The sequence below is a fragment of the Lissotriton helveticus genome, chromosome 9 (genome assembly GCF_964261635.1).
Source record: "Lissotriton helveticus chromosome 9, aLisHel1.1, whole genome shotgun sequence".
Classification (NCBI taxonomy): domain Eukaryota; kingdom Metazoa; phylum Chordata; class Amphibia; order Caudata; family Salamandridae; genus Lissotriton; species Lissotriton helveticus.
This window is the reverse complement of record NC_136070.1, coordinates 574,151,340-574,158,205: the sequence shown is the minus strand read 5'-3', so window position 1 is coordinate 574,158,205 and position 6,866 is coordinate 574,151,340.

The window sequence follows — 6,866 nt, the reverse complement described above, 5'->3', positions numbered from 1 at the left end:
TTTGAGTATCTCGTTGTGCCTTTTGGTTTAATTAATGCCCCTGCTGCTTTTCAGTTTTTTATAAATTAGGTTTTACGTGAATTTTCGGATATTAGTGTGATCGTTTACATTGACGACATTTTGTTTTTTTCCCAGTCCCCAGAGGAACATGATACTCACGTTTCTCAAGTTTTGTCTAAGTTGCAGGAACACCGTTTATTCGTTAAGTTGGACAAGTGCTCTTTTGGTGCGGCACACGTGGAGTTTTTGGGTTTCTTGATTTCGGCGGATGGAATCAAGATGGACCCTCGAAAAATAGATGCCATTATCAACTGGCCTATTCCCGCGTGTGCAAAGGATATTCAGGTCCTCCTTGGTTTTGCCAACTTCTATAGGCGTTTTATCAGCCATTTCTCGGAAATTGTTTCGCCTATGACATCATTGTTGAAGAAAGGAGTGGCGTTTGTTCGGACATCGGCAGCGCAGTCAGCTTTAGAACTGTTGATCGGGCGATTTACATCTGCCCCGGTGTTGATGCATCCTGATCCGGCCCTCCCATTTTACGTGGAGGCGGATGCATCTCAGCTGGCAGTGGGAGGTATGTTGTCCCAGCGGGACAGTGTAACGGGGTTGATGAATCCTGTCGCGTTCTTCTCAAAGAAGCTGTTGCCAGCGGAGCAGAAATACACTGTTGCGGAGAGGGAGTTACTGGCCATAAAGTTATCGTTTGAGGAATGGCGTCACTACCTCTGGGGGGCTCGGCACCCCATTACGATATACACCGATCACAAGAACTTGGAGTTTTTTCGTTCTGCCAGGGCTTTCACTCCGAGGCAGATGAGGTGGGTGTTGAGGTCCTTGTTGAAGCCGTATGTCGCCACTACTCAGGACGTGCCACCTCCTCCTCCTCTTTTGATTGATGGTAACGAGGAGTATGAGGTCAATGCTGTTCTGGACTCTAGGAGGAGAGGGGGGAGGTTGTTTTATCTTATTGATTGGAAGGGGTATGCCCCCGAGGATCGTTCCTGGGAACTGGCGAGTCAGGTGCATGTAGCCCGGTTGGTGCATTTGTTCCATCGTCGGCACCCTGGGAAGCCGAGACCAGTGGGAAGGCTTTTGGGGGGGTACTGTTGGGATACAGGGGGGGCGGGTGCCTTCTGTTTAGTTTCCCGTTCTCCGGCTTCATTATGCGTACCAAGTGCATGCATGAATTCATGGACGCTCCCTTGGGTTCGCTTTAAATGGGCCTGCCTCCTGGAAAACGGTGCTTGGTTTCTATGATGGTCCCTTGCCTTGGGACTTCCTGTTCCTGTTTCCTTACCTTGTTCCTTCTTTCAGTGAGGTCTACGGCTGTTGACCTCTGTGGGCTGTGTTCCTGATATCCCCCTCTTTGCTCCCCTTTTTGTTCTCTTGGGCTCTGGGTCTTGCAGAGCAGTCAGTTGGGACCTTTTTAGGATAACGGGTGACGCCAGGGGACACGCGGCGGCGTGTTCCATCAAGAGCTTGGCGTCTTAACTTCCTGGTCTTTTGTTGACCGGCCGCCTTGTTGTGTATCTTTTGGGCGGTTTCACAAAGGGGCTGAACAACGGCCGTTTTTTGTGCTACCTTCGTGTATTTTAGAACACTGTTTTTTTTTGGTGTTTTCCTAGTCTTGTGGACACCTTTTTCCCCCACCTACCTTCCCCTATTTTTGTCCTTTTTCTTGTTTACGCCACCCCCTTGGTTCCTCTCATTGCCTTCCCGAGGGTGTGTGCTGGGTCTGGGTTACCGAGTGGTGCTTTTCAACCATGAAGACGTTATTTCCCCTGTGTTGTCTGAGCAACTCCTGAGCTTGACCAGGGTAAGCTGGGAGGTTGGTGGGTTCTTGTGTGCACTTGGTGTGTAGCAGGGAGGGTCTGGTGTGTTTAATCTTGTTTCCCTTTTGTTTTGAAGGTCTCGGCTGGGGTTGAGTAGTCTGCTACAGGGGGATCCGAAGAGACACGCTGCCGTACCCAGAACCTTGTGTTTCCCTGTTTTGTTTGCCCGCCCTCTCCCTGCGTCGTGGTTTCCCATCACCTGGAGCTATACGTGTGGGTGTTGGGGAGCTACGATGGGGGTAGGGGATAGGGCCATTCTTCACTCCTGTGGTGTTGGGCCGGTTGGCAGGCGGAACAATGAGTGAGAATATTGTATAAAGTGCATGCCTAACCATGGATCCAAGACTGGAGATCAATGGAATCAGGTTTAATTATTCTAGATTAGAGAGGAGGTATCTAGTCTTGGACCCTTCAGGTTTGTCACACCATGTAATGAAGTCTTCCAGTATGCAAAGGTTGGAATGCTTAAATGTAATCTTAAAAGCAAATTGCAGGAAAGGCCAAGCAAATGTAAGTTTGCAGCGGGAGATCTGTAGCTAAAAGGAAACAATGGGTCGAAGGTTGGAGAATGAGAAAGAGGAAGGGAAGAGAGTCCCATTTCAAACCTGTGTAATCTTGGATGGGTTTGATAGTTACAGAGACTTTGTCTAAAGTGATTAGTCCTCTTTTTATCATCTTCCTGGGCCACTTTCCAATGAATGTTTTGTAACCTTGGAGTATGTCTTCATGTATGGTTAGTGGCACATTATCACGTAACCAAGTTTCAGTAATGAAGACAGATCAGGGTTGGCGTTTGGTACCATTTCATAGTTTTCAGACTGTTTTTGTTAATTGATTTTGCATTTAAGAGGCTGTAGGAAAGCAGATGAGTTGAGCCAGGGGCAGATGGTTAGTAGTGGGTAGGGTAGGAGGCTGAAGAGAAAGAAGATAGCCTAAAATTAAGTGTGTTGTGACTTTGAGGGTGGGGTGGGATGGTGAAAGTAGAGTGGAGTGGAAGGAGTGAGTAAGATAGTTTGTTCTGTGCAGTAAGAGTAGCTGAAAGGAAAGGTTGAAGAGTGAGGTTTAGCGAGAATGAAGAGATTAAGTGAAATAGGATTGACCTGATAGAGATCTGAGGTTCAGGCTGGAGACAAGGTGTGGTAATTGTATATAAGAATGGAGTGAATGTGGAGAAGATGAGAAGAGCATGGGAGTTATAAGAATGAGAATGGGAAAGAAGCAGAGCAAATGGAAAAAAGGATCAAGCAAGGTGAATGGAGAATGATGGATAATAGATGCAGTAGAAGAAAAAAGGTTGAGAAAGCGGGATGGTGGGAGCATTATAAGAGAGGTGTCAAAGGGATGGATGTTGGGAAAGGCGCAGTGAGTACAGGGGGGATGTTGAGATGGGAAAAGTAAATGAATACATGGAGAGGAGAGATATTGTTGAAGGAAAGTTGGTAGTCAAGTGTGGGAAGGGAAAGAAGATGGGGTTGGCAGTATAGGAATGGGGATCTAGTGACAGTGAATGTAGAAGGGAACAGTTCCCATTGAAGTAGAGTATTAAATGGAAACATTGATATTTTTTTAACATATTCTTGTCTATGTGATGGGAACTCTGCTTTTGCTCTTTGCTGTGCCCTTACCGTTTTGTGTCTCCTGCTGTTTCCTGACACCCAGAGGCTGGACACTGCCTGGGGCTCTGCCCGCCCGCCTCCCGCCGCCTGACTCCTTTCTCCATCTCGAGGTCTGGCCGCCGAGCGGAGCGTGGGTGGGGTACAGAGACCACAAGCCCCAGCATCCTTAGCGGCACACACCGCGAGCTTTGCGCGCCAGGAGGCGCTCAAAACCAGCATCACCCCGGTCGAGGGGGGGAACTCTGCTTTTGCTCTTTGCTGTGCCCTTACCGTTTTGTGTCTCCTGCTGTTTCCTGACACCCAGAGGCTGGACACTGCCTGGGGCTCTGCCCGCCCGCCTCCCGCCGCCTGACTCCTTTCTCCATCTCGAGGTCTGGCCGCCGAGCGGAGCGTGGGTGGGGTACAGAGACCACAAGCCCCAGCATCCTTAGCGGCACACACTGCGAGCTTTGCGCGCCAGGAGGCGCTCAAAACCAGCATCACCCCGGTCGAGGGGGGGAACTCTGCTTTTGCTCTTTGCTGTGCCCTTACCGTTTTGTGTCTCCTGCTGTTTCCTGACACCCAGAGGCTGGACACTGCCTGGGGCTCTGCCCGCCCGCCTCCCGCCGCCTGACTCCTTTCTCCATCTCGAGGTCTGGCCGCCGAGCGGAGCGTGGGTGGGGTACAGAGACCACACGCCCCAGCATCCTTAGCGGCACACACCGCGAGCTTTGCGCGCCAGGAGGCGCTCAAAACCAGCATCACCCCCGTCTCGCGGGACGCCGGGCGAAGCCCGGGCCAAGGGCGGGCCTGTCCTATCCCGTCACAGACCGGAATAGACTGGGCTGGGCCCCCCCTCTAACATCTACTATCACTCATAGACACGGGGCTGTCAATTAGCAGGTCAGAACATAGACTTATAAGCTGTAAACTACTCTAAAACGACTATCTTCATTTTTAGTTGTGTCTGTAAACTTTAACATGTCACCTAGAGGTAGCCGGTAGCCGTAGCAAAACAAAGCAACGTATGGCTGACTTTGTAGGTCCCATCGACCAGTTTATTACTAAAGCTAATGAAGCCATAGATCAAGGGATAATATTGTTGGATAGAAGAGTCTCACAAGATTTAGCACAGGCAAGGCGATCTTCACTTGGGTCTCTGGCGATGGCACAGACTCCCGCCATCCAACGGGAGAAGGCTTTAATCTTAGAAGTAGATGCTGATGTCCATGGTATCCCCAGTTCAGTTGATCTTTCTGTTACATCGTTAATGTCGGACTCACAAACCGCCGAGGCCCTTGAAAAAAACCCCGATATTTTTGCGACACAATTGTTAATTGACCAGGCACAAGTTGCAGATAGGGGAATTAAGGAAGGCGCTATTCCAAAACAGAAAAAACCGTCTAATAAGAGAAAGAGAACAATAGATTCCAGCCCAGGTAATACCCAACACAAACTGCAACCTAACATCCAGGGGAAGGGTAATGCTACATCAGGATCATTAACGCACAACTTTAATTCACCCAACACAGATAATGATAGTACAAACCACCTCTCCATGGCTGTGGATCTTAGCACAACAGATAGAACAATAGACGACTGTGTTAACCCCGATATAGCAGGTAATCAAATGGGGGGTGGCAACCATACATGCGGTGCTGACCAATTCTTGCTAGCTCAAATTAGAGAACTAATAACAACGCAACTACAGCCGTTCCAATTGAGTCTAGCAATTATCGAAAAACAACTAGCAGTCCTAACGTTAACTCTGAAGACATCTACCCACCAGAAGAACTTGGGGATGAAAAATGCAGGAGGACTGAAAACCACAGACACTAATCTTAAAAAACCGGCAGGCACTAACAAACCTGCCTCAGGATCTGCTACCCCAAAAACTAAAGCCCGAAAATAAATCGCTAATAAGGTCCCTTTACAACAGAAAAAGATACCCCCTGTAGTTGCCACCGCCGTAAATCCAAATCCTGCTCCAACTCTTTCTACTTCTAAACCAGCTCAGATTAATACTGCCCAACATGACCCCCCACCAAGACATAGTCAACATGATCTTCCACCAAAGCATAGCCACCTGGGAGAAAGACCTAAGGGAGGGGGGCGCAAATTGACAAATCTCCCCCCTGAAGCAACCCCCTATGTAGTCATTATGACAGGGGTCCCTGAATTGACCCACAATAGCGAGGAACCAAACTGGGCCCTAAAAAATAAGGTCCGGTATTGGTTGAGCAATAATAGACCACTCCCACAAAACTGTACCAGTAGGATTATCGCAGTGCGTAGAGTCCCTTGGATTGGCTATCAACCAAAAAAAATCTCAAGTGACTGCATCATAGTTAATTTCGATGAACCACATACAGCAGACCATATCTGCTCTTTGGGCTCGACAAGTAAACCTGACGGGATATCAACTAAACGACTGTCCTATTTCTATCCACCAGCATCCCGTTATAATGAAGGACTATACTGGCCCTGGCATGAACAAGTAAATCATCAATGGGGTGGGGACTCAGAATATACCAGGCAGGGGAGGAACGACTGGACAGTATGGACAGGTAGGGACAGGAGAAATCCACCATATAGGGATACCTGGGGAGGTATACCAACATTTAACAGATACAGTGGTCTGGAGATGGTTGACTGACCATTATTACATAATAATCATGATAGTATAGGTCCTATGTACTTAACCAAGTTAACCCCACATACAGTAAAGGTAACTACAAGCTTTATTAAAAACTATCATACCATAGATGTTCCAGAGAACTGCTCCACTACTGCAGTACCCGTAAAGGATAGTTCCATTAATATAGCGAGTACTTTGGAAGTAACTAACGAGATACGGAGGGTAAACTCCCCTGTGACGCTGACTAGGGAGGTGCTGCAGACGACACCTAGTTTATCTACTCCAGTAACCTCCGTTAAACAAGCCACCTTTCTCTTCTGGAACATAGCAGGTTTAGCTTCTAAGCACACGGAAATTAGCTACCTACAGACTGCTAACTTAAGCAATATTATCTGCCTACAAGAAACATGGTTTAATGAATCGATACATCTTTTAGGCTACAAGACCTATTTCTCTCCAGCTAAAAAGTCCACTGCTGGTAGGAGCAAGGGAGGGCTAATCACTTACATCTCAAATCTTTTACCCTGCTATGATATTATCCCTGTGAAGGTAGAGCCTAATTACCAACTACTTATCCTCCAAAGATCTACTCAGGAAGTGTACTTCTTAATTAATTTTTATAATAATCTGAATCCATCTGATTTCATAATATTGGTAACCGAGATCTCTGATCTCCTCCAAGTCCTGCGTCTAAGATACGCAAGTAAGACATACGCTTTAGTCTGGGGAGGGGATTTCAACTTGCACTTATGCACAAAAAGTAATACCCCTAATTGCGGGATTATCGACGAACAAGAG